General features: G+C 44.6%; 1 protein-coding gene across 1 annotated transcript in view; it reads right to left on the reverse strand.

Annotated features, from left to right (window-relative positions):
- Nucleotides 1-10,902: 10,902 nt before the first annotated feature.
- mafa (MAF bZIP transcription factor a) overlaps nt 10,903-14,041 on the reverse strand; it is a 64,611-nt gene continuing 61,472 nt past the window's right edge. Inside the window, exon 3 of the mRNA XM_084040197.1 lies at nt 10,903-12,289. The gene's annotated coding sequence lies outside the window, so the exon portion shown is untranslated. The remainder of the gene's footprint in view (nt 12,290-14,041) is intronic.

Here is a 14,041-nt window from a genome sequence, read left to right on the forward strand (position 1 = left end):
TGTGTGATTGCATGTGAACGTGTGTGTGTGTGTGTGTGTGCTCGTGTTTCTGTTGGTGTTAAGTGTGCCGTTGACAGAATGCAGTTGTCAGTGTGAAAGACGACAACAAACATGCAAGCGCGTTGCCAGACGTTACACAATAGGTGCACACAAAACCCTTCCTCCCTCTCTCAGTGTTTCTCTCCGTCGTGCTTTTGTTTCGTCCAGCCTCATTTGTGATGGTATTTATCTCGGTGAAGGATACGGGGGGGAAAAAAACCTCTCTCTTGTCTGAAAGAAGAGTCATTTACAATCATTTACATTAACAAAAACGGTATTTTACCATTACAATAACCTCAGACAATGGCACGTACACGCCGCGTTCATTCTGAGCACCAAACAAACAGAGGTACATCGGCTCACATTGTTCTGGAGGAAAATGTGCCCGACGTAATCGCCTCCCGCTGCACTCGGCGTATTAGATAATGAGAAGATGCTGATAAGTTCCTCAATACAATCTGCTCCCAATTGGCTAATCCACATCCTTCAGTATTGTGACGATCACAATGATGGTTTATTATTACTCATTCAGAGCTCAACAATGATTTAAACATTTGCAATATGGGAACAAGCGCACCGTCTCAGATCACTCATCCATTTAAGAGGATGCCAGTTCTGCTGAGCAGCAGCTGTGTGTCGCCTGTGAGGCTGCAGATCATTGTTGGGCTCACAGCAGTCCTACCTTTTGAAAAGCCGCATGACGGACTGAGATCGTGTTTATAAAAGATACACCAAGGATGTGTGTGTGTGCCTTTTGAAATGTGATGCAAGTGAGCTTAATTATACACGTCTATAGGTTTCCAGTGAAACGCAGAAAATGAATGTAGGATGGAAGTTGGACTGGACTGCAGTAAATGTTCCCATTCCACCAGGATCTTATAAAGAGAGAACATCTTCTGTTTAGCTCCCCGTCCCTCCTCACTGACACCCATGCCCTTAATGAGAAGCAGAACGACACCTTGGCATTATGGCTTGTGGCCCTACCTCGCTCCGTTTCTATGACTTGCTTTAATAAATTACTGTCCAATAAGAACTTTTATGATCTTGGCATATGTTGCCTTTTATAGGTGAAAATAATTGCGTTCCCCAGATCACCCTGCCCATTCTGAAACATGAGAATGAGACCAACGGAGCCTACGAAATGAGATAGTTTCACAGTGTCTGCACAAGTCCTTCTCATTTGGGTCGTTAGGCCTCCCCCTCCTTCTTTCTCCGTTTCCTGGTATACCTTCGCAGGCGCCACCCCCTCCCTTTGCCACTCTCGACTCCACTCATGCCTGGAGAGGCCTGCGCTTGCATGCCAACAGGCACTCTTAAACCCACAACACCATCCCCCAATCGACTTCACACACACACACACACACACACACACACACACACACACACACAGCCTTGTTTTTGAGTTCCCACTGAAGTGTGACAGAAGCCACTTGACAGGTGACACACACACTTGATGTTATCGGGTCAGGGCCAGAGATTCAGCCTCTTGAGTGATGAGAGACTGTCACTGGCATTGTTTATCTACGCTACAGGAGGGGAGAGAGGCAAACGACAGAGAGAAAGCTAGTGCTTCTTTCTTTGCCATATATCACTCAAGGGGAAAGGGGGGAGGGGAGGGGAGGAAGACAGAGCCTCACTCCCCACAAAAGACAGAGTCTACATGTGAAATTTCTGGGGCACGACCAGTGACTGAAACAACGTCAGAAGACAGAAAAAGATTCTCACGTTGTGTGCGATCTGTTGATAAGGTTCATTATGTGGCTTTCCTGCTGGAATGCCGGAGCAGACGGAAATAAAAGTGCTCTTCAATCATTTAGAGGAATGGGCTGAAGTCGGCTCAAAATTGATGTGGCTTTTGTTATCGGCATTGTCAATTGATTACACCTCAGGCGATAATGAAATAACTAATTGAATGTGTCCTCTTGTAAACAATTTGCGGAAACATGCGGAACACAAACGGCTGCGTCTCGCTCCCTGCGACTTTCAGGGAATTTTAATTAATTGGAGACTTGAGTCTGATAACCTTCACAAAACTATTAGCCATCCCTTTTTGTTACAGGTGAAGAGGGATCTCAATGATGAACCAGAACATAGGAATGCAGTGATACCAAGTACTAACATTTGCATACTTGTCTATACTTACTGATATGAGTACTTACTGATATGAGTACTTACTGATATGAGTACTTACTGTATATGAGTACTTGATAATGCCTTTTCAGTTCTGTACTTAGTAAACATGTTTTATTCTCATCAGATCTTCCTGGCTGCAACAAATTAAATAGACAACAACATTCAACTTGGTGTTTCCCTCATACAAGCAGCATACTTACAGTAGGAATGTTAATAATATAATGTTTAACTGTGGATAATAATTAAACATGTAAAATAAAAGAAAAAAGCTGAAAAATCTCAGTGTCACTTAAAGGAGAATAGTGCCGGTCCACCTTAAAGCAGCTAACTGTGGGGTCAGCCACCTTGGCTTTAATTAGCAGGTCACTGTCAAGAGTCGGGAGCTTGGCTCGGGTCTTGAGGACTTGTAGCATTTATATATATCGATAAATAAACTCTAAACACACTGCCCTGCTACATTCACGGCTGTAACGTTACTGCTAACTTCATAGTCATCTTCACGCTCTCTCTCCATCAGACACTCGCTAACGCTACGCCGGCCCTGCGATACGCCGTCAGAACCACTCACAGATTATGGCAGGCAGACACATAGCTGACACCTCGCAGCTAAAGGACTGGATGCAGTGGAGGCTTAGTGGGAAAGTGTCTGAGTCCAAGACAACGCATGCGACGTCGTGGCTGCTTAGTCTCCCACATGGGTACACTAGGGACTCAGTTGCCTGTTTTTGTGCATACATTGTGGTAAACAGTGGATTTAAGCTGGGCGGCTTGTTAGGCACGTCAACCACAGCAACGCTGCATGCACGGCACTAATCTTGTCCATCAGCGGTTCATGATCAGTTAACGAAGGTTCGCATGAAAAACCCCCCAAAAAAGGTTGATTAGAAGCCCTAGTTTGCATTCTGCTCTGCTTTTGTAATCATCACCTAAAATATCTCTTCAAACTGCTGCCTTGGCTCCTCCTCCTCCTCCGAGATTAGCACCACATTACCATAGAACAGTATTGGGTGGCGTTGTATCGGAGTAATACTACCATCACAAGTGTGATAACATGACCGCAGTATCCAGCCGATACTATTTACTGGTATCACACACAATATTTCATAAAGAACGTTTGGATATTAATAAGACTTTAACTCCTTCATGGATTTTATCTACTCATTGTTTTATTCACCTGGCTGTAACTATTATGTGTATACTACTTTAACTCATGGAAATGTGAGAGGAACAACCTGTCTAGTCTTGTGTTTCCTCTTTCTTGTTTTTTTAAGCCTTCTTGTTTTTTGTGAAGTTTGTAATTTGAAAATTTGAAAATAAAGTAAAAAAAAACAAAAAAACAACAACTTTGGGATCATCCACAGAATGGTGTACTTGAGACAGTCTGTTTGGCCAAGGTGAAGTGAAACTTAACCTCCCTGTTCCATCTTTCATGGCTGGGGGCCAGGGGTCAAAGGTCACCGTTTCTGAGACTGTGGCTTCTTTGTATTTCATCATGGATATAATGAGTGAAAAGACCCAGCACTTAAATCCCCGTCCAGAAGAGAGCACTTTACCAGGAGTTTAGTTATGAAGGCATTTAATAACTAAACTCTCTCTTCATCTCATCGTCTTCAGTAATATTATCCTTCATGTCCGTACTGGAAACCGTCCACAACTTGTTCAGAACACGACACATGTTTTCTTGTTACAATAATTATTTATTAAATTTAAAATATCTTTAGCACAGGTTAAAAATTAGACACTTCCATCTACCATGAGCGCCTTGGGATTTTACATGGTTCTAACATGGTTGAAAATAAACACTCTTAGAAACCAAACTGATTTCTCCCTACTTTCTCCATCACTATCTCCAGAAAATACCACATTAGAGTTGCTAGGGCAGAGGCAAATTTGGCATATAGATAATAATCCTTTTCACTTGACATAATATTAGAAATGAGAAAAAAAAAAAAAAAATTCTGTCAAAGTTTTCAAAATGTCCTTGCAAATCATGAGTTGGAGAATTTAGAATGAGTCAAAATAGCTTGTTGTACCAGCTTCGTAGTTGGTTTAATGGTTTCGCATTCATTTATCAGAAACACACGTGTGCTGTTTAAAATGACAGCACACTTTAAAGCTGGTGATATGTCTTTTTGGTGAGAACTGAAATGGCAGCCCATTTTCTATTGCTTTTAAGCAATGGTTTTGCCATGGCATTTTATTGGCTGTGTTAGACACTACTGATATGTAATTAGTTATTAAGTGTATGCATGTGAACGTGCAGTGGCGATGAAAAAAAGCGACTAGTATGGTCAGACTGCCATCCTTCCCCTCATCTTCTTATTCCCCAACTTTCCCACAAACCAGTGCTTTATGGTCCTTTTTGCCTCAGCCCTATCTTAAGAAACATAAAAAAGATAACAAGTAACATGAGCAGAGCACTGTAGTAAATGGCAGGCCAATGCATTAGTTATCAGTAAGAAAACATTAACAGCAAAGACATATATTTTCCAGTTTTTAACGTTGTTTACAAACCATATCCGTGTTCACAATTTATTAGGTTTTGTTTCTTTGTTTGATTTTTTTTTTTCTTTTCTTTTTTCCCGTAGTTACATGCCATATGAGAAGTCTGGGTTACAAAAGTACCTGAACAAATTGCTTGTATATTAGCATGCATAGCTGTTTGGTATTTACATCCTATTTACAGACTTGAACTAAGAAGAGAAGGATCTACAACGCATTTTCTTTTCATGTGTTTCATTTACATTTCAAGGGTGAAGAACAAAACGCAGCCTCATACCGATTTGCCGAGTACACAGGACATGCACATAAAATAGAATGTTTGCTTGACTGAACAAAGTATGCGTGTGTGTTTTAATCCCGATCACTGAAAAAGGAGTAGCTCGTTTCTGTAACAGTCTACGTCTCCGACCAGTGCAACTGCATTGCATAACACAGATCTATGTTTCTCCTTTGTCTGTATTGCGCACCAGTCTCTGAGCACAGGGGGCTGTGAAAGGTTAATTTACGATGTTAACCGTGCCGTGAAGGGAAAAGCAAATAGGAAAGAGCATGCACAGCACCAGAGAAGGACATTAAGCTGCAGCTACATCTTTCTCTTCCTCACTCCCTCTGTCTGTCCAGTGACAACAGTGGGTCTGATGTGTACAAAGACACAGAGCTATCACCATCCATCATTGCAGACATACTTAAAGGACCTTTCGTCAGGCTGGAAGCAGGCACACGCTACTGATGCCTCCAATGTTCTCACTTATTTTTTGATCCTAGTGTAATGCCCATATGCACATAACACATGCAAGAAAGAAATACATCCATTGGAGAACTTAGTCAGGATCAGGGTAACACAAAGAGGAAGACCGTATAACTAAAAGAATAAGTAACTCCAAAATGCAATGCTACATCATATCTGTATGCACATTTAATGTCCCTTTATGTTACGATAGTGCCAGAAAGATTGGAAGACGTGGATATATTTAGACAGCAGCCAGTATTTATAATCCAGCTGCTCGGGTGTTGCAGTCCTTAAAGATATTGCTCATTTAATGAGAATAAAATCAGTATCGCATCCTTAATTCTTCACACTATTACAGGTCCTTTGTCCACCTCCGGCAAATTTACACTCAACCTCTAATATAGGCAATGAGCAGCACTATACCCTCGCTGGGGGTCCATAAACACTTGATTTCGCAGAACTGCCTTTGACAAAGGGGGGGCGGCGACTGCAGGAGCATGTTAATGTGCTTTCCCATAAAGCTTATCTCTGACTGGGGTTACGGAGGCCAAGTGGCAAGGGGCTGATCGCCATAGCAATAAGACCCTAGAAGCCGTTACTGCAGCTTACGACCCCTCTGACAATAACGGAGCCGGCCGAGGCCTACCTTTGGATAATCAAACCCCTCATCCAGGCCCATGTGGGAAATAATGTGGACGTTTGCCACGGTACAATTGAAATGAGGGGCGAGCACAAATTAACCTCTGGTAACAGAGGAAGGGGGTTCATCATGATGGGAATCATGAATTTGTAATTGTCCACCACCAGCAGTGATTAAAAGCAACAAACTTGAACAAAAGAAACAAAGACAATTCATAGAAAAAATGCTCCTTCACAGTTCAGATGTATTGTTTTTTCTGGTTGAGCTGCGTGATTATTTTCCTCCTATTTTTGACAGGTGTATTGTGATGATATTGTATAATTTAGTGGACTAAAGACGGGAGCTTTGAAGAACACTTTGATAGCATATGGTTATCCCCTGCTGTCTCACCCTATCTGCTCTGTAGGGGGGCCAGACGGGATGTATGCATAACTTTCTGGACTCTGGCAAACTTTTCACTTCTCTGAAACTGAAGGATTACACTCTGTTCACAGCAGGGGGAACAGCATGTATCCTAGCATCTCCCTGTGAGCCACTTTAATCTCCATTTTACCCTAAAGACAAACCCTAATGTCCCCCCAAAGCACGGCCAGGCTCAGGTGGCAGGGTAAATAAAATCAATGCTATTGCCCTTTTCTTCCTTCCCGGTGTACCTGACCCTGACGGGAGTCCACACAGCCCGTTGCATGATCACAATAAGCTTGGTGCGGCTACCAGAAAGTCCATTCTGTGTTTTCCCATATACATTACTTTCATCAATAGTGTTTCAAAGCAGGCAAATTGGAATCTAGTTAAGCTGCCGTTAATTTTCCCTCTTTTCTGGCTCAGGTGCAGGAGACTAAATCAAGCTGTCAGAAAGCAGACTGCACAGCTAAATGGTGCACAGGCTGAAATGCCACCTGTCCACAGCTTCTGGCGATTTATTATTACCAGTTTATTTATTTATAGTGGCAACTGGGGGTATTTGTAAAAGTCCCTATACTGCTCATGACTTGTGTTTGTGTTGTGATACATTCACGCACAACCCTTTCCTGAAGGTTTGGACTTTTTCATCACGACTAATGGCTGCTAAAGGGACGTGTTTTCCTCCATTTTCATAATCAGATGCTAAAGATTTGGTTCGCAACATTTCTCAATGGTATTACACTGAGGCCAGCCCCGAGCATATTCTCCAATTGAGGCATTTTGGTTAATCCGATTCTTTCTAACCCCCCGCCCCCTACAAATCTTCTTGGGAGCCCATCTCATCGCCGTGGCTCGATGGCTAGCTGCTCACCCAGAGCACGAGCTTATGCACAACCCAGAATGAGGTGGGAGTAAGGGCTTTAAAGGCTGTATTATTCATCCCCATCATTAACTATGCGGCATAAGTAGGTCTGCTCTTTCCTGGCTGCTGTCTGGCTATTAGAACGACCCTCATCCACTCTATCTTAACATCCAAATCCACACTGCTTTAAATGCTCAGTTTCAAGCTTTTCTGTGAGTTCTTGTTCAGAGAAAAAGCCCAAACAAGTCAGTAATTCTGTGAGTAATGTCGGGGTTGTACACACGATGTGATGAGCTCATACATGTGAATACCCACTGTGTTGGCTCACTGTAATCCTCTCCCCTTTGACCCCACTCCCACTACTCCGACCATGTCTGGCTTCAGGTCACTGTTAATCATGACACCCCACCCAGACACACACAGGAACAGGAGTGTGTTTGTGTGTGTGCGCGGTGTGTGGTCGGTGTGAGGCGCCACTGGTTCCGTAAGTGTTTTCTTGGCCACGTTATGTAATCCCATCTTGAACAATATCCTCAGCGTTACTTGTTATAGAAACGCAGGTTCGTGTTATGGCCACAGGTTTTAATTATTTCTACTCTGATTCTCAGAAGTCATGTTTTGCCTTCCGGTTGGGCATGATGACAGCTCTGAATGCCCATGAGCAGAAATGTAAGCGTGACGCTTGGTTGTCTCTTGCTGCAAGGCACGTTGGGACTTGTAGTTAATGTCTCTCTTAAAGTTTTTTTTATGGACAAATGCTTCTACATTCTACCCTTTTAGCAAACAACCAGATATTATAGTAGTGCTCCAAGTGTAAATCACTGAGGGGGGAAATGAATGCGAGTTTCAAACAGCTTAATCCACTTTGAAACACTTTTATGCAATGTGAAGAGAATGTGTCATCTCTATGACTGATTGTATTTCATATGGGTTGAATACAGAAGCCCTGAACCACGTCCTGACCCAAACCAGGCCGAGGGTTTGGACTGTTGCCTGGCCACCTTAGTACCTGTTCTCTGTCTTACAGCTTGTTTTTCTTCCCAGTGTTCTGCCTCTATGTTTACTCTGTCACTTGGCTCCAATGTATATATGCCTCAGTAGTCCACTGAACACACACCAGTGATGACACTAATGGAGTGTTTAGTCAGGAGGACATGGACTTATTAACCAGTTGAGAGAATGGGCTAGATGGTAATCAAATAAACGGGAGATACGTTAATCAGCTCTGTGTGCGATGGAGTGAGCTACACAGGATTTATCTCCACTGCCACTTGTATGCTGCTCCTCACTGAGGACGCACACACTTCCAACACGGTTAAGAAAAGATAGCAGGGCATCGGCGTGAAGATGCATATCTATCAACTATGTAGTTTATCACATTGTTTGACTCTGTAAATGGTCAAATCTGTCCGGTCCTTGCTCTTTTGCTCACTCAGACCCTTGTTTGTTTTCTCCAAACATATGGTTTCCTCCTGCATTATCCCACTCTCACACGGAGGGAAATGGATTGTATCTGAGCAGGAAAAGAGTTAGTGGGAGTATAATGGAGGGACTGACGATAGAAAAAGTACGGAGACGAGGTGTTAGGGCAGAGAAATGGTAAAGAAAGGCAGGCACGTGGTGTCTGAGAAGGAGGTGGGTGAACGAGGGAGGCTGATTAAGTGGGGCCCGTACAAGGGAGTTAGAGGAGAGAAAGGCAGCGCATGGGGCCCAACAGGGGGTAAATCTGAGTCTGTAGTGCTCTATATCTTTCCTTTCCCTGCCCCCCCCCCTCCTCTCTCACACATATCCATCATGTTAATATACCTGCAGCGTGGCCCTCTGGGTAATATATCTTTGACCTGTGATTATGCTAACAGCTTATTGTTTGCACACGGAACAATCCCATTATGTGGACGATCTGTTTACATACAGCCTTTCTGTTTAGATTAGCACGGTGTGTGTGTGTGTGTGTGTGTGTGTGTGTGTGTGTGTCTGTGTGTGTCTGTGTGTGTGTGTGAGTGAGAGAAAACAAAGAGCAAAGAATGTGCCTCTATACGTCTGTGTCCATGTTGGTTCTATGAACATGTACATCTCTGCGTGTTTACGAGCCGTCAGGGTCGTTGCCGGATAAAAGCGGCCATGTTGGCTGACTATCGGGGCCGAGCAACGCCGCCTTCGCGTTGAAAAGCAGCGGCAGACACGTCGTCCTGTCGCGCGTCGCCCTGCGGCTGCGCAGAAACGGAGCTTTTGTTTGACTTCTAAAAGAAGTGGAAAGCCTCGAGGCTCAGAGAAGATCAGCGCTTGCTCAATGTCTTGTTTCCTCCCACATACAACGTCTCATGTTTGAGTGACATCTTCATCCTTCCTGTAGTTTTGAAGTGTCTGCTAAGTCATGAATCCTGGTTTCATGTTGACTGTAAATACCCTCGTGTGATCCAGTACGGTCTGACAGTATTGGATTTCAGAAGATTTCTTCATACATGGTGGTTAAATGAATCTATAGCACCTATGTTCTCCTGAAATGACTATTGTTCTTGACATAGGGTGCATTATGAGTTGTTAGTGAAAACACACCTCTTATTCACACATTTCATCTAATCTCTCCCTATTTCCGATGAGTTGATATCAGACATGCAGCCGTCGTGGGCAGGCACTGAAGAACTACTGGGACAGAAAGGTAACAAGTATTTCACCACATCTGGTGGAGCTGAGGGCCCGGCTCATTAACACAGAGTTAACCTCCGACAGGACATGAGGTCACGGCAGCCCGAAGAGCCGCATAATGGTGGAACAGTTTGAGGTTAAGGGGTTATTGAACTCTCCAAGGTGGCTGCTGGTCAGAAAAAGAATATTCTATAGGTGGACAGTCCAGGAGAATACTTGAACCTAAGCTCAGTGCAACCTTAAACGGCGGCCTCCCCCCCCCCCCATCCTTTTCTCCCAAGCCTCGCTGCCTTTCTCGGCTCTGCTCTCAGACCTCTCTGGCAGTCGCGTAGACTCATTGAGATGTGCAAATCCCTTTGACATAGGATGAATAGACAGTTGCTGGCAGGATGCCCCATGCCACTTTGTTTGCCGCCACTTAATTGGAGCGCCCCAGTTCGCCTCCTCTCTTCTCTGACCCACACTCGGCCAGGTTTCGCCTCATATCAAAGGCGAGGTTATGTGTCCCTTCAAAGGGGTTTAAAAATCTATCGGGGCCCGCGGTTTGGCTGAAGAGGACCCTTCACAATGGGATCAGGGGCGGTGGGACCATTTCTGTCATGTTACAGTTCACTTTCTCAAATCAAAGTAAGGAGATGTAGAGCTGACAAAGAGCTTGCATTGGCTAAGAGTCATTCCAGTGACCAGGCCTGCCTGCAAAAACCCCCTTCTGTGAGTAACGGGCTTCCAATCTACAAGTCAACATGCAGAGTACGGCGTCCGAGGCCGTACATAGTGGATATACGGTACATATACACAGCAACGTATTTGGGTGGCACTGTGTATGGTTGTGCATCTGTATGCATGCGCTCGTAATGCGTGAGTGTGTTCGTGTCAAGTGAACCAGTGTTTTTGCCCCCCCCCATTGCCACGAGTCCATCGGACCCTTTCCCCATGAGGCTACATGCAGTAGAGAAGTGCACTGAGGAGACAGTAGGGTCGCTGATAAGTCATGGTTTCCTACACTGAGAGGTAGAGGATGCACCGCGGTGGAGATGAGGCGTTCAACAACCAAGTATGCATGCCCTCTGTCCATGCAGAGGTCTTCACCAGCGACGTGGGAACCTTTGAGGTCGTCTCTTCATCGGCTCGGCATGTCAGTCCATTTGGTTGTCTTTGTAGTCCATTGAAGACGGAGGGTCCTCACGTCAGGGTTCATGTGTAGACTCGGGATCAGAGCACCGTTTCAAACAATGCAAAGAAAAGAGTGGCCCTCTCAGGCCGACAGCAGCTCGGCTAGCAGTTACAACCCCACAGGGAGAGGGCATTTATTGCAATAGAAAGGAATAAATATTGTAGGTATTGGGGCGAAAGAAAATGTAAACAACAATACAAAACAAAATTTTAATATTTGTAGTGCCAAGGTAGACTCGTGGCTTTGCTGGATTGCCTTTTCATCTTCAGTTTTTTTCCTGATGGAACTGATTGATACCAAAGAAAATCGCTGCTTTATCATCCTTGTAAGGTAGTCAAATAATAACATTACCTATAGCTTATGCCTTTATGCATCTATTTAAATACACAGGAAACGTGTCCAGATACCTGGGACTATGCCTCTAACTATCAGAAGTACTTTTAAAAAGGTTGTCTGAAATATCCACGTATTGAGATTTGTCATCTACTAGGGGAGTGGTAAATATACACTATAGTCTGTCCCATGCTGTTGTCCTCATTCATCTCTATTTACACATACTAGTGTGGATATTGGAGAGGAAGACTAGGCTGTTATGTAAAGAGAATAAGAAGAATAGGAAGTACAATTTTTACAGTTCAAATAACTCCAAAGAGTGGAGAAATGATATTGGAAATTATAATTACATGGTAATACTGACTTATATGGAAAAGACTGAACCATGAGTACTATATCCACAATCCTGAAGGTTTATGACGTTGGTGAGAGCGACTTGGTATGTTTCCTATATTAGTAAGAATAGGGTTTCATTATGGTCTATATACAGAGGCATGCATCAATGATCTTCCCACCAAAGAGAAAATAGTCCTTCCAATGTATCTGTCTGACATTGTCATCCATCTCATGAGTGTGAGTCTCTCAGTTGTTGTTTCTTTTTTTTCATTTTCCGTGTTTCGTAGAAAAAAGCTGGAGGTAAAACATCAGGGAGGGGATCGGAAGCGTAAGAGGCTTTTAAGAATTTCACTGTCGGGATTTCGAAGGATTTCAGCGGGTTGTTGTCTTTTGTTCTTCAGTGAAGTCATTTTTGAATGTTGTGCTTTGTAGGTGTCTTCGTGCAATTGGTCAGCTGCTCTGATGTCATCGTTGCTCAGTCGTTGGGTTCTGTTAGCGGGGAGGGGGGGAGAGGGGAGGGGGAGAAAAGAAAAAAAGTCATTAAAGTGTGACTCACCACAATACTCTCACACACTTTAGTTTAGTGCTTCCATGCATGTACACACACACACACACACACACACACACACACCATGAGGCAGTGAGTGAAGTCCACATTGTGAGCCATGCAGGACACTTGTCTAAACCCGGTCCCCCAGCCAGGGTTTATTGTGACACAGTGAGTCAGGGCCACGGTGATTGGGGGTGGGGGTGGGTGGAGCGGGGGGCTCTGCTGACAGCGGTGCCGGTGTGAAAACAAAGGCAGAGTGACCACTCTGTGAGTGTACATGGCAAGCCCACTTGGCTGAGATTCAGAGTGACAGTGGCGTCAGCATGGGGGGTGACTCTTTAATCAGCTTCAATTAAGGCCAAGGAGAGACGAGCAAGTTCAGTGTGGATGAGTCCGCTCTGTTTGTTTTTACGCAGAAAAACCCCATTCTTTATTCCGTCTCTGAGTCTGGAAACGGACACAATGTTGGGTGCGACCCCTCAGCACCTTGTGCACCGCGTGAGGGTGATTCATGTAGCCAGAAGGAGCACTTTGTGGGTGGGCCATTAGACACAGAGGCTACAGTGGAATCCAGCGACTATCTACTGGAGATCCAATTACATGACCCTCCTCTAAAGGTGCCCAGCCTGCACCCGTTATAAATCACCATAAACAAAGCAAAGTATTGACGTTGCGTTGCGTGCCGTTACGGCTCCACTCAGGCCTGAAGTCATTATCTTAGTCACATGCATCGAAGAGGGTGTTATTTATTAGCCATAAGATTAATTTTTATATTCAATAACAGGATTTTAGTATTCCCATAGACGAGGATAGAGCTGAAGACAACTTGTGTGAAGTCGTGACTATAATTGCACTGCATTAGAAAGGCTGTCTGATCGTACTGTTATTTGTGGTACACACAGCCTTTCAACCCGTCTCCGTGAGCCTTTCCACACATGTAGCACAAATCACTGCAAGCTATATGTCTGTGGCTTGTCGGCCTTTTGCACGGCAGCGAGCCGTGTTCTATGAGCTAATATCCTCACAACTGAGATCACAGCCATTGCCCCGGGGCATGCTACATCCACTCTCTCCGAGAACACCGGCAGTCGAGGCTCCGACCCCCCTTCAAGACCCAATGTGGTCCCAGGGTGTGTGATAACCTGAGGATGTGATGGGAATGCAGGGCCATTTGGTCCTCCAAAGCCAGGTGTTAGCACTTCAGCTCACTGCCTCATCAATAATTGACAGAGGCAAACCAATCAGAACAATTTGCTCCCCACAGCGAAGTGCCAGAGCCGCCTAACACCGGTGAATCATTAATGAGGCAATTAGCTGAAATGGTTAGACGGTTAGCCCTCACTGGCAGCGGCGGGTCTCCTCATACAGGAGCTGCACACGATGGGGCCGGCCAACGCTAGCTAAGAGGGAGTCCGGCTTTGGAGACGGAGCCGAGCCTCTTTAAGGTTGGAGTGTAACTTGTGTCAGCGATGCCAGCTCTCCATCTGTTGACCACGGATCACAGGGCCAATAATGGGAACACACCCAATTGGCCATTACCATGGGAGATTGACCTTTATTGGTTGTTGTTACCATCGCGCAGACCAACAGAAGCAGTCTCCCGGGTGATTCAAGTGTGGGAGAGCCTTTATGGACATGGATAAAATCGACCCCAGTGACATCACTCAAACATGGGGGAAGGAACAACAACA

This window comes from Eutrigla gurnardus, assembly GCF_963514095.1.
Source record: "Eutrigla gurnardus genome assembly, chromosome: 1".
NCBI lineage: Eukaryota > Metazoa > Chordata > Actinopteri > Perciformes > Triglidae > Eutrigla > Eutrigla gurnardus.